Source organism: Danio rerio, chromosome 10, assembly GCF_052040795.2.
Source record: "Danio rerio strain M-AB ecotype USA chromosome 10, GRCz13ab, whole genome shotgun sequence".
Taxonomy (NCBI): Eukaryota; Metazoa; Chordata; class Actinopteri; order Cypriniformes; family Danionidae; genus Danio; species Danio rerio.
In genome coordinates, this window is record NC_141030.1 from 23,499,165 (window position 1) to 23,517,350 (window position 18,186).

The following is an 18,186-nucleotide window of genomic DNA, read 5'->3' on the forward strand; positions in this document are numbered from 1 at the left end:
AACTAGTTTAGTTTAATTAATTAGTTTAATTTTAGGAGCTGTTTTAAGTTAATTTAAATTTAAATACTTCTTTCAAGTTTGAGAAATTAAAGACAACCCTAAGTTGTATAGTGTACATAAAAGCTTTTCACAAATAAGTGTACACATTTGGCAAATCATTCTTCATATCCAGATCATGGCTAATGTTGTATATTTCTAAGCAATATCCTCCCATTTCCTATATGTTTGGAAATACAGAGTCCTGACTTAAACTTATTTTTAGATATTTTTGGATCTCTCCACGCTGTGATTTCCCCTGCAGCCTGCGGTTTACAGTAGTATTCTTCTTAACATCAGTAAAGCAAGTGTGCTTTCTGTCAGCGTTGCTTCACGACCCCCTTCCAGGACGACTCCGGCTGACAGACTATAGAAGTAGAACCGCAGGCCCGCAGAGAAGAAGTTGAGAGAGTTAATGATGATGTGTGTTTTCCTCTTGCTGGCTCGCTGTCGGCTGCTTGTGTATGTGCTGAGCTTTGTGCTCACTCCGTGAATATATTTAAGCAGTATTGAGATATACAGCTGATGGCAGATACAGTACCTTCATACTAGGGATTCTGTTTCCTCTGCTGCATGGAGTACAGCAGTACAGATGTCACAACAGTGCTGTGGAGTTTACCTGAAAATGGCAGCACAACTAGATTAAACTGTTACCCTGTGGTGTGTGACAACACTAGTGTAGTGTATGTTTATTTACATCAGTTAAAAAGTTATTGAATTCATTCATTCTTTTTCCTTCAGCTTAGACCATTAGTTATTATAAGATGCCACAGCAGAATGAACCGACAACTATTCGGGCATATGTTTTACGCAGCAGATGCCATTTCAGCTGCATTATTGCATTAGTTAATGTACAATAATGTAATCAACTTAAAAAGAAAACTACAGTAGATGTTCAGTTCTCAAAAAGCACAGTTCACAGCATAAATGAGTACACCCTCTTTAAAAATAAATATATGTATCTTTATCTCAGTGAATATACAATAGCAAATACATTCCCTGACAAAAGTTTTGTTGCCTATGCAAGTTTTAGGAACAAAAAATAATGACTTTACATCAAGTTGATCATTTGGTATCTGAAGTGGCTTATACAAAAGGTAAACCCCTCTATTACGCTTATTTTACCAAAATAAAATATGATCATGCCTTAATTTTAATTATTCACTATAAGGTCTGACTGTGCTTAGTGAAAAGTCTTGTCACTTAACAGAAATAATGTAAAGTATAAAATATAAAGTCATGGTGCTGTAGGAAAAGAATTAATACTGTGTGACTCCCATAAGCTTGGACAACTGCATCCATACATCTCTGCAATGACTCAAATAACTTATTAATAAAGTCATCTGAAATGGCAAAGACATGTACCCCAGGCATGCTTAATGATGTTAATACTGGTAACTGGGCTGGTCAATCCTGGAGCACCTTGACCTTTTTTGCTTTCAGGAACTTTGATGTACAAGCTGAAGTATGAGAAGGAGCGCTATCCTACTGTAGAATTTGCCCTCCCCTGTGATCTGTAATGTAATAGGCAAGTTATTATTTGTTGCTCTTAAAACTGGGACTAATGACAAGACTTTGTCAGGCAGTGTATGTTTTAATCCATTTGAACAAAAAAGTTAAATAAAACAGTTATATTAATTAAAATAAATGGTCGTCACTTAACTTATTTATAAACAGAAAGATATTACATTTAACTTCAGATTAGGTATCGCAAAAGTACAAATGTACTGTTAATGTAATATTTTTATGGATCACTTTATTTTTGCCCTTTATTAAAGTTTTATTGAATACTTTTTCATAACGTATTCATTGGGGTGTACAAATTTTTGCACCCAGATTTTTAGTTACTTAGATTAGTTACAGTTTAGACTGTGGTACTGTCCAATCTGATGTATAATGTATATACAATTCAATATATTATTGTATAGTTGTATCATTCTATAGAAAGTAAAAAGAGATTTAAAAGAAATATTCTTAAGGACTGTATTCATTTGTGATATTTAGTTGAAGTCAGAATTATTAGCCCCCTGAATTAGTTGAACCCCGTTTATTTTTTTCTCCAATTTCTGTTTAACGGAGAGAAGATTTGTCCAACACATTTCTTAACATAATAGTTTTAATAACTCATTTCTATTAACTGTTTTAATTTATCTTTGCCATGACGACAGTAAATAATATTTTACTAGGTATTTTTCAAGACACTTCTATACCGCTTAAAGTGACATTTAAAGGCATTTAAAGGTTAACTAGGCAGGTTAGAGTAATTAGGCAAGTTATTGTATTGGTTTGATCTGTATCGAAAAACTAAGTAGCCTAAAGGAGCCTAATAATTTTGACATTAAAATGGTTTTAAAATGTCCTTGCTTTGTTAAACATCAATTAGGAAACATTTAAAAAAGAAAAAAAAAGAAAAGGGGGCAAATATTTCTGACTTCAACTGTATATAATTTCTATTAATATTTTATTTTATTATATATCATTTATATTTTTTTCTTTTTTTTCATGAAGCAGTGTAATACAATACTCATATTCATGTATTAATATTTAATGTTTATTTGCTTGACCCAGAGGACTGGAGTTAAATATAAAAAAGAGGGTAACACTTTAGAATAACTGTCTGTTATAACTAGTTAATAGATCGTTAATAAACTGTTATTTAATGAGTTACAAATGACTTGTTAAATAAAAGTTAATAGTTGGTTAATTATTTATAACTGTGCCTTATAGATAGCCAATAGATAATTTACAAGCTGTTAGTTAACAAGTTATAAATGACTTGTTAACTGTATTTTAATGATTTATAACTATACCTAATAAATTAGTAATAGATCACGAACAAGCTGTTGGTAAATTACTTACTAAAGACTTGTTAAGTATCAGTTAATCAGTTAAGTATCAGTTTATATATGTTATTGGGACGTTATTCTAAAGTTGCAACTATTTATCATTTATTAACTCTTAGTAAATAAGGAATAGTTGCAACTTTAGAATAACGTCCCAAAAACATACATAAGCTAATAAATAACACTTAACTAGTATATTAACTCACACTTTACAGAGCAGTTGTTCATAGTTTGTTTACCATCTACTAATACCAGTGAAACTTTGTAAAACAGCAAATGGATGGAACAAGTTCAAGCTTAAGAAATTTGATTTTAAATTTGAAAATATATAATATTTGTACCTTAACCTTGTTCCACTCATAGGCTTTTCTGTGTGCTGTATTTTACCAAAGAAACTCCACTGATGAAATGTTGAATGCTGTGTTTAATGTATAGAAACACACATAGCCATTACATGGCAGAACAGCAGTATACAACAGAATACAAACCCATGAGGTTTGGGAACTTTTTGTGCTAAACATGAAAACAAAATAAATACAAAATTATTTTATTAGAAAAGTTTCACTGGTATTATTAGATGGTTAACAAACGATGAACAACTGATCTGTAAATTAATATACTAGTTAAGTGTTAGCTATTAACTTATGTGTTTTATTGGAAAGTTATTCTAAAGTTGCAACTATTCCTCATTTACTAAGAGTTAATAAATGAAAAATACTTGCAACTTTAGAATAACGTCCCAATAACGTATATAAATTATTAACTGATACTTAACAAGTCTTTAGTAAGTTATTTACCAACAGCTTGTTCATGATCTTTTAATAATGTATTAGTTATAGTTATAAATAATTAAAATACAGTTAACAAACCATTTCGAACTTGTTAACTAACAGCTTGTAAATTATCTATTGGCTATCTATAAGGCACAGTTATAAATAATTAACAAACTATTAACTTTTATTTAACAAGTCATTTGTAACTCATTAACTAACAGTTATTAATGATCTATAAACTAGTTATAACGGATAGTTATTCTAAAGTGTTACCAAAAAGGGTTTAATAATTAAATTTAAAAAAACCTTACTCAACTATTATCAATATTTATTTTTTATTGTTATGTTTCTAGATGTTTTAAATGTAGATTTTTGGCATCATTATTCCAGTCTTGATCTTTGTGATATTCTGACTTACTGCTGAAGTTTTTTGCACCGATACTGTGTGTTTTCCTATGTCTGGTGTATTGGTTTGTAAATTTGGTGTAAACATTTTGATAAACAGAATGTTTAAACTGATAAGCATATACAGTTTGACAAGCTACAGTTTAAAACAGTTTTAGTGTCAGTGGATCTCTCTCTCTCTCTCTCTCTCTCTCTCTCTCTCTCTCTCTCTCTCTCTCTCTCTCTCTCTCTCTCTCTGATGTTTGATGAGCTCTTGGACTTCTGGAGATCAGTCTCCTGTACCACTGCGTTTCTCTTCTGCATGATTCCTTTTCAGGGGCTTTTGATTCAAATGCTACACTTCCAGCATCTGTTAAGAATGCCCTAGTTTCAAACATGACAATATAGCACACTTGGTTAATTTAGTTTTATCTCCTATTGGGAACACTTGAGTCTGTGTCGCATTATAATACAGTGGCATTTCACAATCCATAACTGGCGTTGTAAATTATTTGAAATCTGCTCCTCACAAAAGAGTCAGTGAAAATGACATTGTTTTCCAATGTGTGCCATTTAATTTAGAGTGTGGGCCACGATTATGAGTAAATAATTTCTTTCACCAGCTGAAAATTGGAAAATAACAAGCATGGCACAATGAGTTTGGATGATGGATGTGTAGGATGAATAGCTTCTGAAAAGGACACAAGCGGCCCCTCGTAGTGGCAGAACAACAATGATAAAAGATGAAAAAAAGACGGAGAGAGAGGCTGATCCTGCCACCCCGGCGAAACTGGATATGGATTTAGATGTCAGTGGTTTTGTGTGCATAATAATAGCCGTATAATTCACCTTTTTTTTCAGAATGGCTGTTCATATGCCAGTGCCTTCGGGCACAATTTTTAAGCTTTGTGCTTTTTGTGATATCAGTTCTCCTTCAAGTTGTCATATGCTGTAGATATAGATAGATTTAATATTTTCATTCATGCATATTTCCAATCTTTATTCTTATTTTTAAGTCCTTTTACCAACTGTATCATTTTTTTCTGGTTTTAATTATATGTTTGAAGACCCATGTAGACTGAAAATGTAAACAAAAGACTTTTGTGCATGTATGTGTGTGTGTGTGTTTATGTGCCTTTATATTCCTTAAATTGTAAGGACCAAATCTTTCACACAAGTATCTTTGCACAAGTATAGTAACAGCAGTAAATTGTGGTCACCATAAGGAAAACAGTTAATTAATCAAATGATTTTGAAAATGTAAAAATGCAGAAGGTTTACTGTAAAGGTTGGGTTTAGGGATAGAGGGATAGAAAATACAGTCTGCACAAACTAAAAATCTATATGTTCATGGGAAGTCCACATAAAGATAACTGGACAAGTTATTTTTCCCCATAAAATTACAATTGGCAAAAAATATATCTTTTTTTAAAGTAGCTTGTTGAGGCTTAAAATTAGGGTTATTCTAATAAATGTAATCAAAAGTTTTAAAAAATGTTAATGTGTTGTCTAAAAATAAGAGTATTAATATAAGAATATAAACACATCTGAATACATGCCACTTTTTTAGTTGACAGTTTTTCCTAAAAAATTTAAATTAGAGCTTTCGAGCGCTCTAATAATCTTTATTCTAAAGCTATTATATATTTAAAACATATACTATAATGTATACATACCAAACGGTAATATAAATATACTCTACTTTTATTCTAGCCAAAATAAAACAAATAAGACTTTCTCCAGAAGAAAAATTATGAAAAAAATACTGTGAAAAATTTCTTGCTCTGTTAAACATCATTTAGAAAGAAAATTGAAGAGGAGAGGTAATAATTTTGACTATTTGAAGGTATATATATTTTAATATTAATTAAAATATATATTTAATATTAATTAATAATAATAATCATAATCGTAATAATATTAATGGTAATAGTAATAAAAACAATAATGACTGGAGTAATAATTTTATTTCAAACCACATTCAATAAGACAGCAGTTTTAATAAATATATAACAATTTCCTCTTTTTTTTATCATTTAATAAATCCTGCCTTGATAATTTTCATTGAAAAAACATGAACTCTAACATTTGACCTGTAGAGTATATTACCTTTAAGCTTGACTTTGACCTTCTATGTCTCAGCTTAGGAAACACTAAATTGTTTATGTTTTGGCATTTAATACCAAAGATGCATATGTTCACCTTGTCACCACCACGTAAATTTTTCAAATAAATCTCCAAGTACAGAAATGTTTATCCCCAGCTCAAAGGAGCAGTCTTCTGCAGCACATCCTAATCTTTACCCTTATGTGTGGCTCCACTAAAAGAAACCTCTCCATGGAGATGTGCCGGAATGAGATCATTGTTTGAAGAATCCACCTGCTGGCTCCAAATCAATGACAGCACTCGTGGTTTCGCTTTTCATTGATAATTATAGGAATAATCGTTTGCAAGTCAACCGTGCAGTCCGATGAAATGCGATGCATAGATACATGCGACTCTGCTCAATCTCAGTGGTTATGGATATCAGTTCCGATGCAGATGTATTTATGCACAGCTTGCCGCATTTTGTGTGTGTGCGACTCTGTTTGTGTGTTTGTCGCCGACCGCAGAAGAAAGGCACCAGCCAGCGAGTGGTGTAGTGCAATCACACATCCAATCATGACCCCCGTGAGGCATGGCATCGGGCATCAGCTGTGTTTGTGGTTGCTGGCAGTTGGGAGACGGGCGACGGGGGCTGGTAGGGATGAGAAAACGAAGGCCAAACATGGGGCTCACGTCACCGGCAGGTCCTACCAGTGAGTGAAAGGCAATTACAAAAGGGCCCAAACCCCAGCTGATAACAGTTTGTTATCTGCCAGAGCTGACATCTGAAGAGAACTGAAACTACAGGGAGGGGAAAAAAGACAGTTTTGCCAAGCCTGAAGGAGAGCAGGTTGTTATGAGGTTTGAGAATCAAAAGATTGGCATGTTCCATTTGTGCTATTACTTTATTTTTGTGTTTAATTGATTAAGATCGTTGACAAAGGCGCAAAAAAGGTGAATTACGATCACCTTTGTTTTTATATAGCACTTTATACATGGAGATTTTTTCAGTGCAGCTTTATATTCAAGAGTTTACATATAGCTGAGGATTGATTATAAAGCTTGTTAGGAATGCTGTCCCAAGACAGAGCCCTGAGCTCATAAGATCCTCGAGCCCGGGGCTCCCTCCCATTTAAGGTGCAAGGGGAGTTTGAGCTCAGCCAGGTCTCGAGAACTCCCCCATTTATTTATGTCTAATGCCAATTAGGAATTGCTGATTAAGAGCTCATCAATGGTGTGAATTTGGTTTGGTCTATTCACCTATGTCGCATGTCTTTGGACTGTGGGAGGAAACTGGAGACCTGGGTAAAACTCATGCGAGCATGGGGAGAACATGTAAACTCCACACAGAAACACCTACTGGCCAAGTAGGGATTTAAACCAATGATGTTATTGCTGTGAGGCAACAGTGCTAACCACTGGGCTGCCGTGCCACTCTGTCAAGAAAAAGTAGGGAGAAGTAGGGGTGGAAGGGTGGATTCTTCAAGTTGAAGATAACTAAGGTAAGAGACTGATTATTTATAGTGAGTTAGGAAGCATCCGATTGGTGAATCTTGCGTTGCTGATGCAGGACTAGCTGTGGTCAATCATAATGCTGCGTTCACACCTAAGGTGGAAGAAGCATCAAGAGCAAGAGATTTACTTGAGTCAATGCAAAGATGTGAATAGACATCCTGCAGCGCGAGTTGAGCGTTTTGTGCGATTGACACGTATTGCAAGTTTCGTGTGAATTGCTTAAGTTGGAAAATCTGAACTTCAGCAGATATTCACATTACGTTAACCAATCAGAAGCTTTCTCTTTTAGGTGAGTGATTATGACGTAGCGCCTGTTGTTGGTGTCCCGGGGCAAAATCCTCCTGCTGATACCGGACAACAATTCATCAAACTGGGCTCGGCTCAGTCGGCAGCACCGCTGAGAGCTTCCATCAATCAGGTATAGTATCTGGAGGAGTTTATGAGCTCACAGAGCTGCTGCACCTCAGAAAGGATCTAGTTGACTCAGGCATGGCTCCAAATGAATCAACGCTGTTTTTCAGTCTTCCTAAAGCTCTTAAACACAGCTATTCCCTCAATAAAATGCATGTTAGTCATTTAGCAACAATGCTAGAGCAACCGGGAAGACAGAAGCCCCGCCCATGATGCGAATTCACGTGTATTGTGAAGTGAATTTGATAAACAAATGAAGTGGATTTGACGGGCTAATGGAGCAAGTAAACTCTTAATTTTCATGTATCTATTTACGCGTGAATATTGCGATTTATCCACGCATGCCGCGTCTGGTGTGAATACAGCATAAGCACGTAATCCTCTTGAAATTAGTTTCTAAATAAATAGGGGTGTCAAAACTAATTGCTTTTTCGGTACAACATGATGCAGACGCGGACAATTCGGTATTGGTTCAGTAATAGATCCTAACCGGTTATTACGAACCGTCATTTATCTCATATGCGCTATGTTGTGGTAAAATACTTTGGCGAGGGAGGCGAGCACGAGTAATTAAAATGCAGAAACTGTGCACAACTCACTGCATGTTTGCTGAACAGTCATTCACTGACACTGAGGTTACACTGACACTGATGTTGTTGCAAATCGCAGCCCTTTCTGTTGAGTATGTGACCAATCATAGACATTTAACAGCTTGCTCGACAATGCTCAAAAAGTCATATTTACATTTGTTTATTTGTTTTGTATTAAAAATGTTACATTTTAATACAATAATTCTTGTGCTGTGAAGTAAAATATATAATTGTTTATGGAAAGCATTGTCAATGAACTGAGATATCGAATTGAACCAAATCGATGGCATAAAAATCATAACTAGAAGGCGTAACTAAAGGTAAGATTGCATGGATGTTGAATCAAAATCACAATCTTTAAACAATTTTCCATCAAAATCATGCAGAGATTTATCAGTCAGAAGCTCAACACGCTCATTGGCAATGCAATTCTAATTCCAGCAGTACTGTACACATGCAAACCAAAGCTTGGGAACAGCCTGTTCAGCATCCCATCGCCTCTAGATAAGAACGATGAGGCATTTGGCTTTCTGTCACACATAGAGGTCCCAAAGGGAGCGAGAGGGAAAAGCCCAAAGGAACAGTCTGGGCCACATCGAGGCTCATTACGGCTTAGGAGTTGCTGACACTGGTCCTCCTCCAGCCAGCCTCTGCCCTATTTGCCACCTCATTACTGTCCTCTATCATGCATGCATAATGTCGGGATAAAGTGGATGAGAAATCCTCATTTGGTTTCTTGCATGACTCCACAATCAGAAGACTAGATCTTGTCATGTTCAGACCTCTCGGTTGGATACAGAAGTTGGCCGGTCAAGTAGATGTGACTCCAATTTGATTTAGAAGTTCTCATTAAGAGCTTAATAGCTTTGTAGGTTGAGGGCAGCCATCTGGTGGTGCTGCGTCCTCACTGCAAAGCTGGCTTTAAGGCAGGGATGAGTGTCTGGCAATAAGGGCATGCCAATCGATATAGGCCTCCCTTACCACCTCATTACTTTGCCGAGCGCTGTAACTCAAGGCGATAGACCTATGAAATTTTAAACAACTTTATGAGATCCAGATGCTGTACTTCTGCCAAATAAATTCCCTCAGCAGTAAAAATTGCAGGACCCACCTTTGCTTAGGATAAACATTTGTAGAGGTGAGTGGAAAGGCCGTTGGAGAACATGCACTCGTAGTTGCACCGGAGCTGCCTCAAGCAAGTTTTTTTATTTCCCACTTTCGCATCTCGAGGAAATCATTTGAGGAATCTTAGTACTCTGGAGGAGAACTCTAAAAAGAGGACTGTGAAATGTAAAGGTGCTTTGGGCTTCAAGCCACATTTGGTTTAATTGTCTCATGTTCCGCCTATAAACAAACAATGCAGCTTTCCAGCCGCTGTCGTGTTCACAAAGAGCTCTCTTACTGCAAGGGACTCTGGTTGCACTGTCATCTAGAATGATTATCATAGGCATCTAACAGTTATCAGGGGTCTCTTTTGTAAATGTGGTGTATGCACAAAATAGGGGTGGAATTGTGCTTACACCACTTCCATAAAAAAGTTGTGATCTATAAAAACTAATATGACAGGAGAATTCTTTTTATCTTAAATTTTGACTTAATTTAACCACTTGAAATCATTCTGTTAGCCACAATAACTGATAGATAAACAAAATATTTATTCTGGCAAGCATAAACCATTTAGGTTTATATGCAAAGCTTTATAAAGCTTTAAAGTTCTTGTTGCAAGTTTGTAGACACACAGGCATAATGTTTTTCTTACATTTTTTTCTTTACCATTTATTTTTTGTATCTTTTCTAGTCCAACTATCTCAAAATTCTTAAATCAAGACACATTTTCTTGAAAAGGAATACATACTGTCTTGTTTTAAGAAATAATATCTTAAAATTGAGTTTCCTTAAATAATCTGCCAATGGAGTATGAAAAATAATCTTACGTCAAAAAGAAAAGCAGGATTATTTTGCTTAACCTCATTAGCACATTACTTTGCTTATTTTATAGAAAAACTAACCTAATTTTGGCATATTATTTCATTTTCTGTATCTTAAAACAAGACAGTGTTTTTTGTTTGTCTAGAAAATCCTTCTTGATTTAGGAATTTTGACATATCTGGATTAGAAACAAGACATAATTCTAAGTAAGAAAAGCATTTTTGCAACTTTCTTGGTATAAAAACTATTGTCATGAATTAACTAAAACCATGCAGTGAAATATTATATCATGAAATATTAAAATGATATTAGCTTTTCATTAATATTAATAATAACAGTAGCTAGAGATGTATGCTTTACAAACAGCCGTATTCTGCTTGCATCCAATTGACACTTTAACCTAAAACAGTCATAGGTGCTCTCCTTGTGGGCATTTGAGTGTTAAAATCTAGCCTAGAGCTCTGAGCTTAAACTAAGCTCAGAATTGATTCAAGAGAGAATATTTTCAAAATATCCACCTGGAGGAAACCCATGCGAACATGGGGAGAACATGCAAACTCCACACAGAAATGCCAACTGGCCCGGCCAGAACTCGAACTGGGGACCTTCTTTCTGTAAGATGTCACAGCCCTACTCTTTAGAATTGAAAGGGTGTGGACAGTGATGTTTGGTGACCATACTGTGTGTGCAAATGTCATAGTTTCCCATTTAGTGAAGAGAATATTGAAATTAAGGGCAAGGCAAGGCAAGATTATTTATATAGTACATTTCATACACAGTGGCAATTCAAAGTGCTTTACATAAACAAGAAAAAAAGAGAAAAATATGAGAAAAATTAAAAATAATATATAGTATATATATAATGAAATAATAAAAAGATGTAGTATATATGTATTTTTTTTTCAAAGCATCTGATTCTTGCAATGTTTTTGAGATGATAGTATGCTGATGTACTGCTTTGACATGACTATTGAAACTCAGATCAGAATCCAGAGTCACACCAAGATTCTTCTCCTTATTTTTTGTTGTTTGACCCTTAGTGCCAAGATCCGCATTCACCTTGAACCTCATATCTGTTCCCAAATGCAATGACTTCAGTTATCCATGAAATTTATTTAATAAAATTTGCAGTAGTCTATGTATTGATAGCATTTTATTGCTTGTGCAGTTATTATTAGTGCACATTATGCCTAGTTCAGACTGCGTGATTTTAGCCCCGATTTTGGCTCGCCGACAGGTTTTGAGAAATCGCAGACAAATGCCTAAAATCACAGGCAAATCTGTGCTCGTGCACGTGAGTGACAATCACACAGTATGAACGATCAAAGACGCGATCTGAGAGAATCGCCGATGAGTCGCCGATGCCTGTGAGATATTTGGCATGCTAAATATTTGGAGCTGTCGTCGATTCAAATCATGCCGTGTGAATTGAGTTTTGACTGAAAATAACATCAGCGATCGCCTACAGCCAATGAGAGAGCAGCTTTCACTTGTGTGTGCGTGTGTGTATACCTGCTGCAGGTCAGTGGGAGGCTGGGGTAGAAGTTAAAAGTGCTCTTTTTCGGTTTATTTGGACCCACGAAATGGAGGAAAAACTAGTGGAGGTTTGACAGGACTCAGGAGCAACCGTGTCTGTTTGACGTTTCATACAGAAAGAAATTAGTTTATTATCAACGTTGAGGAGAAATGGCTAATTCCCTTTAAACCCAGGTGAGCAAACATGTACATGTTCTACCCCATTAAAGGCTTCTTTCTCATTATGTAGTTAATAACAAAAGATATACTACATGTTTTTGGCTGTGAGACGTAGTTTGGACGAAGTTGTCAGCGATTCTCCCTATAGTAAAGTCATGCAATGTGAATGTCCATGTCGCCGAACCATCTTGCAGTGTAAACAAACAGCGACGAAACAAATTTATTCAAACAAAGCAGCGACGAAACGCTAGCCCAGATAGTCATGCAGTGTGAAAACCAGGGGCGGACTGGCCATCTGGCAAACCGGGCACTTTCCCGGTGGGCCGACGTACTTTTTGGGCCGGGCTGATCATCGTCTTATGATCTGATCGGCCCATAAAAGGCTTTGCAGCCTATCATTTTTTTCTGCCTTATTAATTGACGCTGCTGTGATCCGTGACTCTCTAAAAGTAAGATGTTTTTTTTCCCCGGACAGACAGACCGGGCCGGCCCATGTGACACTCTGCAGCCCATTGGCTCTTTTCTTTATTGACATTGGGCTGGCCCAATCACAAACTCCTATTTTGGACTCCGTGTGAGCATGCGTCGTCTGTGTGTATTTGTCAAAATAGTCGAGAGTCAGAGAGAAGAAACGGAAGGGAGGCACAGAGAAATCGCGGGAAATACACCAGCGTTTCATTTAGCGATTCTGAAAAGTTCTCTGTTCATTCTAGTACATGGCTAAAAGTGCAAATCACGTGACCACATACTCTCTGCCAAGAGCTGCAGCCAGTAGTTCAGCGGGTGAGCATAAACCCCAGGTGAGAGTATAGTGCATGTCAGACAGTTCATCTGCTGGATGATCTCATCTCACTATAGTTGGTAAACGTGATATTGAATTCATCTTGTTGTCTATCTAACAACTCTTATGTCTTTTGAATCACTTGTTCTCAGGTAACTCTGTTTTGGCTGAGTGCAAAGATAAGCTAATATATTAATTTATGTAACATACACTGATTCTGCACAATGACTGATTGCTTACCTTTATCATATAAATTTATTGTACGTTATACTGTTATAATGGCCATTGTTGATTATTAAAACTGATATTCTGCAAAAGAGACGGGGTAAAGTTCATTCTTTTCAATGAAAATGAAAGGACGCAGTTATATTTAAGCCCTGTTTTGTTATAAATATGCAGAGTGAAGATGATGCTCATATAAATATGCAGCTACACGAGTCTGTTTGGTGTCTGTTAATCATAATATCAAAATGAAACAAATTTGACTTATATTATGTTTTCATTGTTTAGATAGTGAAACAGCAAGCAGGATGAGGTGAAAGAGGTTATAAAGTACACTGTTCCCTTTGGAGATTTACCCATGCATCAGCAGGCAGTTTTTGTTATGTTTATTATTGAACATAGGCTGAGTGAATAGTGTATTAAATAAGCTAAATTGGCTGTAGTGTGTGAGTGTGTGTGAATGACTGTGTACGGGTGATTTCCAATTTTGGGTTGTGGCTGAAAAGGCATCTGCTGCATAAAACATGCTGGAATAGTTGGCAGTTCATTCCACTGCGGCAACCCCTGATAAATAAGGGACTTATGCGAAGAAAAATAAATGAATGAATAGTGTACTTTTTAGAACTCAACAAATATCTTTATGGACAGTATACAGAAATTTAATTGAGATTAAAGTTTGTATTTATTTATTTATTTCATATATATGGCTTTTGTGTTTTATAGAATATGAGTTGATAAAAATATTGGACGTGCATAGATAGATAGCATTTTGATTGAATTTAGTGGGCCGCTCTGGCCCAAAATGCCAGGGCCGATTTTTTGCCCCAGTCCAGCCCTGGTGAAAACATCTGTGACACGACTAGTTTGAAAATCATGCAGTCTGAACTCGGCTTTAATGTCAATGGCTCTGCTTGTTTGAGAATTTATTTGTGAAAGTTTTTGTGGTTCACTGTACATTATGCAAATGAGCTGCTGCATTTGTGCTCAACTTATGCAATTTCAGTAAATCACTAGCAAAACGGTTTACTTCAATTGGTGTTTTTATGGGCTCTGCCATGTTAAGTAAATCTGCCCCCAAAGGTTTGGGGTAACTTAGTCTAGCGGTTATTAGCTGAAGATGATGCCACAAAACCATCTGGTATTATTTGTAGAGTTCAGATGCAAAAACCTCTTAGTGGGGTCTGGAATTCCCTTCGAAAATGGCATTTTTTTAGGCTCCTGTGTGTGTGATCAGTAATTTCGATTTTATGGCAAAAAATAGATTATTTTCTTTCGGCATCAAAGTGAAATAATTGAACATACACGTAGGAGGCTCGTTTTAAAAGAACATTTCAGAAGGCACTTTAAGGTTTTTGCATCTGAACTTATCATTTATACAGGTCAAATACCTTGTGTTGTATGCAGATAAATTTGTATTCATAAAAAAAGGGATTTGTATTTAAGTTAAGCAATTATTGTTTTGTAAGAACATATGTGAAATAATCTGTTATATCAAATTATGTCAAAATTAATCACACTTATTAAAAACTGCAAGCTAACAATTAGATTAAAGACTATGTGCTATATGCACAGCTAGTGTTTTTCAGCCAATGATGAACTTTCAGGTGAAAGCATTATGATTTTCATTTTCATAAGGTTCCTTTTACTGCATTGATGTTGTAATGTAATTACAATACATTCACTTAAATAAACTTAAGCATCCTTTTGGTTGTTAAAGTGTAAATAGAGATAAAAAAAAAAACATTTAAATGGAGGTGCTGTCATTAGCAGCAGGTTAGCGCAAAAACTCTGTTGAAAATACTGGGGTAAAATCAATTTGCAGATATGGTGTGGGAAAAAAATATTTAATGTAGTGCTTCTTGTTAGGTCTGATACCCACTTTATTTTGTTTCTCATCCAGGCAGTGAAGATCGCTGTTTTTTTTTTTTTTTTTTTTTTTTTAAGAAATCAGATCTTAAACACAGCCATTTTGTATGGGAGGACAATTAACTGGAAGCCCTGCGGCTGGCTGACTAAAATTAAAAGTCCATGTGCATATAACCCATAATCATATATTACACTGGATGATTTTTTTATTATTATTGTTATTTTTTCTGAGGATTCTTTAAAGCATGAAATGTATTTTTACTTTGATAATGCATTTTTAAAAGTTTTTTTTTGCAGTAAAAATTTAATCAAAAACTAATATATGAAATTATTACTATTATTATACTTTTTTTCAAGAGATACATTTTTGTTATAACAAAGCTGTCATTTGCTACCATAATACACACAACAAAGCATTCCTGATTTCATTCTAAATGGTACACTTAATTTATGTATCTGGTTTTGTGACCTATATTCATACTGTATGCACTTCTGACATTAGAGGAATGAAATTGTCACACTAAACGAAACATTCAAGCATTAGCTTGATAAAATGACTGCATACTGTATATAAATCTGGGACAGCACTTCTTTTTGCTTTAAGCTATCAACGTAAACATGTCTAAGTAAACATAAACGCATCACAAAGTCTCAGATGTCAAAATATTTGGCCATTTAGCTTTGAAATCCAGCAATCTGCTCTATTACCCCTTACACCGTTGACGCTTAAAAAAAAAGTACAGAGATGTTTTAGGTGCAAACTTTGACATATATTTTTTTATCTCTCACAAAATGGCAGCTTGTCTTCAGTTCATGCCTGTTTATTGTATTTCCAGACAACTGTAGACTCAGACTGAGCCGCTGACAGTTCATCCGAGTCTGTGCTGTAGCCATTAGCAGAATGTGTGGTTCACAGTCTCGCTCAATTGTCTAAAAAAGCTTGCAGTACAAAGATGTCTATCTGTCACTGGCTTGCTGGAGCAAAAAGCAGCTATTTGTGCCGGATCTAAAGACAACTGGCAATCTGGTGCTGAGAGGAGCCCTTGTGCTTCACCACACTTTTAACCACAAGTTTACATGGATATCGGAAATCAAATTATTTACTTTTTGATTATTTACAAATTATATATTCTCTTTATTCTCAATAGGACTATAGTATGATTAAGATGTTTACACGAGATGCTTTTAGAATATTGCTTCCATGTTCCTATTTTACATGTTTTCAATTGTAGACCTACTAATATAGGCTCAATTTAAGATATTTATTTAAATGGTCAAGCTGTAAAATATAATATATAAATTGTACTAAAATATTAAGTAAGTTACATACTATGTTCATTTATTTATTTGCTCATTATATATACAGCTGAAGTCAGAATTATTAGCCCCTGAATTAAAATATAGCTGAAGGGAGCTAATAATTTTCACCTTAACATGGTTTAAAACGTTTTTAAATCTGCTTTTATTCTAGCCAAAATAAAGCAAATGAGACTTTCTGAAAAAAAGAAAAAAATATTATCAGGCGTACTGTGAAAATTTCCATGTTTGGATGAACGAAGAAAAGAAAAAATCCAAGTAATAATTCTGACTTCTATATATGAAACTACATTTTATTTAGCAGGGGTTTTCATACAGGTTTTGATGTTTTTGTAATAATTAAATATAGAAATATTAAAAACAAAATTGTGTAAAATAAAAAATATTGAACAAAACAAGCAAATTGGTTGAAATTGTGTATAATCATTTTTAATTAATTTTACCTGTTTGCTTGTTTATTTTGATATTTTTTATTTTACACAAATTGTATTATTATTATTATTATTATTATTATTATTATTATTATTATTATTATTATTATTTTCATAATTATTTAATTATTGCAAAAGCATCAAAACCTGTATGAAAACTCCTGCTAAATATTAGGGGGAAAACTAGTTTCATGACCCTTTAATCATTTCATTGATTGCAGTTAAAGTCTGAATTTTTTTCTCCCAATTTCTGTTTAACAGAGAGAAGATTTGTTCAACACATTTTTAAACATAAATGTATATAAGTATGTAAGATTTAATAACTCATTTCTAATTACTGATTTGTTAACTGATATCTTTGCAATGATGACAGTAAATAGTATTCAACAATTTTTAAGACTAATGTGACATTATAATAATGTGACAGCTTAAAGTGACATTTAAAGGTTTAACTACGTTAGTTAAGTTAACTAGGTAGGTTAGGGTAATTAGGCAAGTTATTGTAAACGGTGGTTTGTTCTGTAGACTATTGAAAAAATATATAGCTTAAAGGGGCTAATAATATTGACCTTAAAATGTTTTTTTATTTATTAAAAACTGCTTTTAATATATATTAAATTATGTATTTTATAAACAAATTAGATTTCTCCAGAAGAAAAAACATCATCAGACATAATTTGAAACTTTCCTTCCTCTGTTAAACATCATTTGGAAAATATTTGAAAACGAAAGAAAAAATCTGACTTCAACTGTATTTTAAAAATCAGTTTTAAAGCTTTTTTTATTTCCTTGTTTCTTTTGTACCAATGTTTTTATTTATTTATCTTTATATTTTATTTATTTACAATTTTATAATAATTTTTTAATAATTATTTATAATTATTTGACATTTATTTTTACATTTTAATTGAATAGTCCATGAATTAATTAATGACACGCATTATTATGTCACCATCAGATATTCCTTCCAGAATTTTTTTTTTTTTATGATATCAACATACAGTTCATCTTCACTGTGGCACCATATACAGGTTAGTGTCTTTAATTTACAATTTCACAAAAGCATACAGTTAACTGTTTATTGTGCCAAATGTGTAAACCGACAACAGCAGATATAAATGCTATATCCAAAGATGCTCTTTTGTGTTGAACACTGCTGTGCTTGTGTGCATGCATGTGTTTGTGAGTCTGTGTGTGTCCTGTCGCATAAATAAGACCATTGAGGGAAACAAATTCTGTATAGAGAATTGTGAAATGCTTTGTAAATGATTGGTTCAGGCTCATACAAACACATCTAAAGCAATTAGT

The 18,186-nt window shown here is 34.4% G+C and overlaps 1 long non-coding RNA gene across 4 annotated transcripts in view; it reads left to right on the forward strand.

The window, feature by feature from the left end:
• LOC147842043 (uncharacterized) overlaps positions 1 to 18,186 on the forward strand; it is a 120,407-nt gene that overhangs the window by 99,818 nt on the left and 2,403 nt on the right. For 3 of the 4 annotated variants that reach the window (XR_015501007.1, XR_015501005.1, XR_015501006.1), the window contains 2 exons: positions 7,926 to 8,054; positions 17,837 to 17,909. This is a non-coding gene — a long non-coding RNA (uncharacterized LOC147842043). Of the gene's footprint in view, positions 1 to 7,925; positions 11,369 to 17,836; positions 17,910 to 18,186 lie in introns of those variants that run through there. The other variant, XR_015501008.1, reaches the window with a different exon arrangement.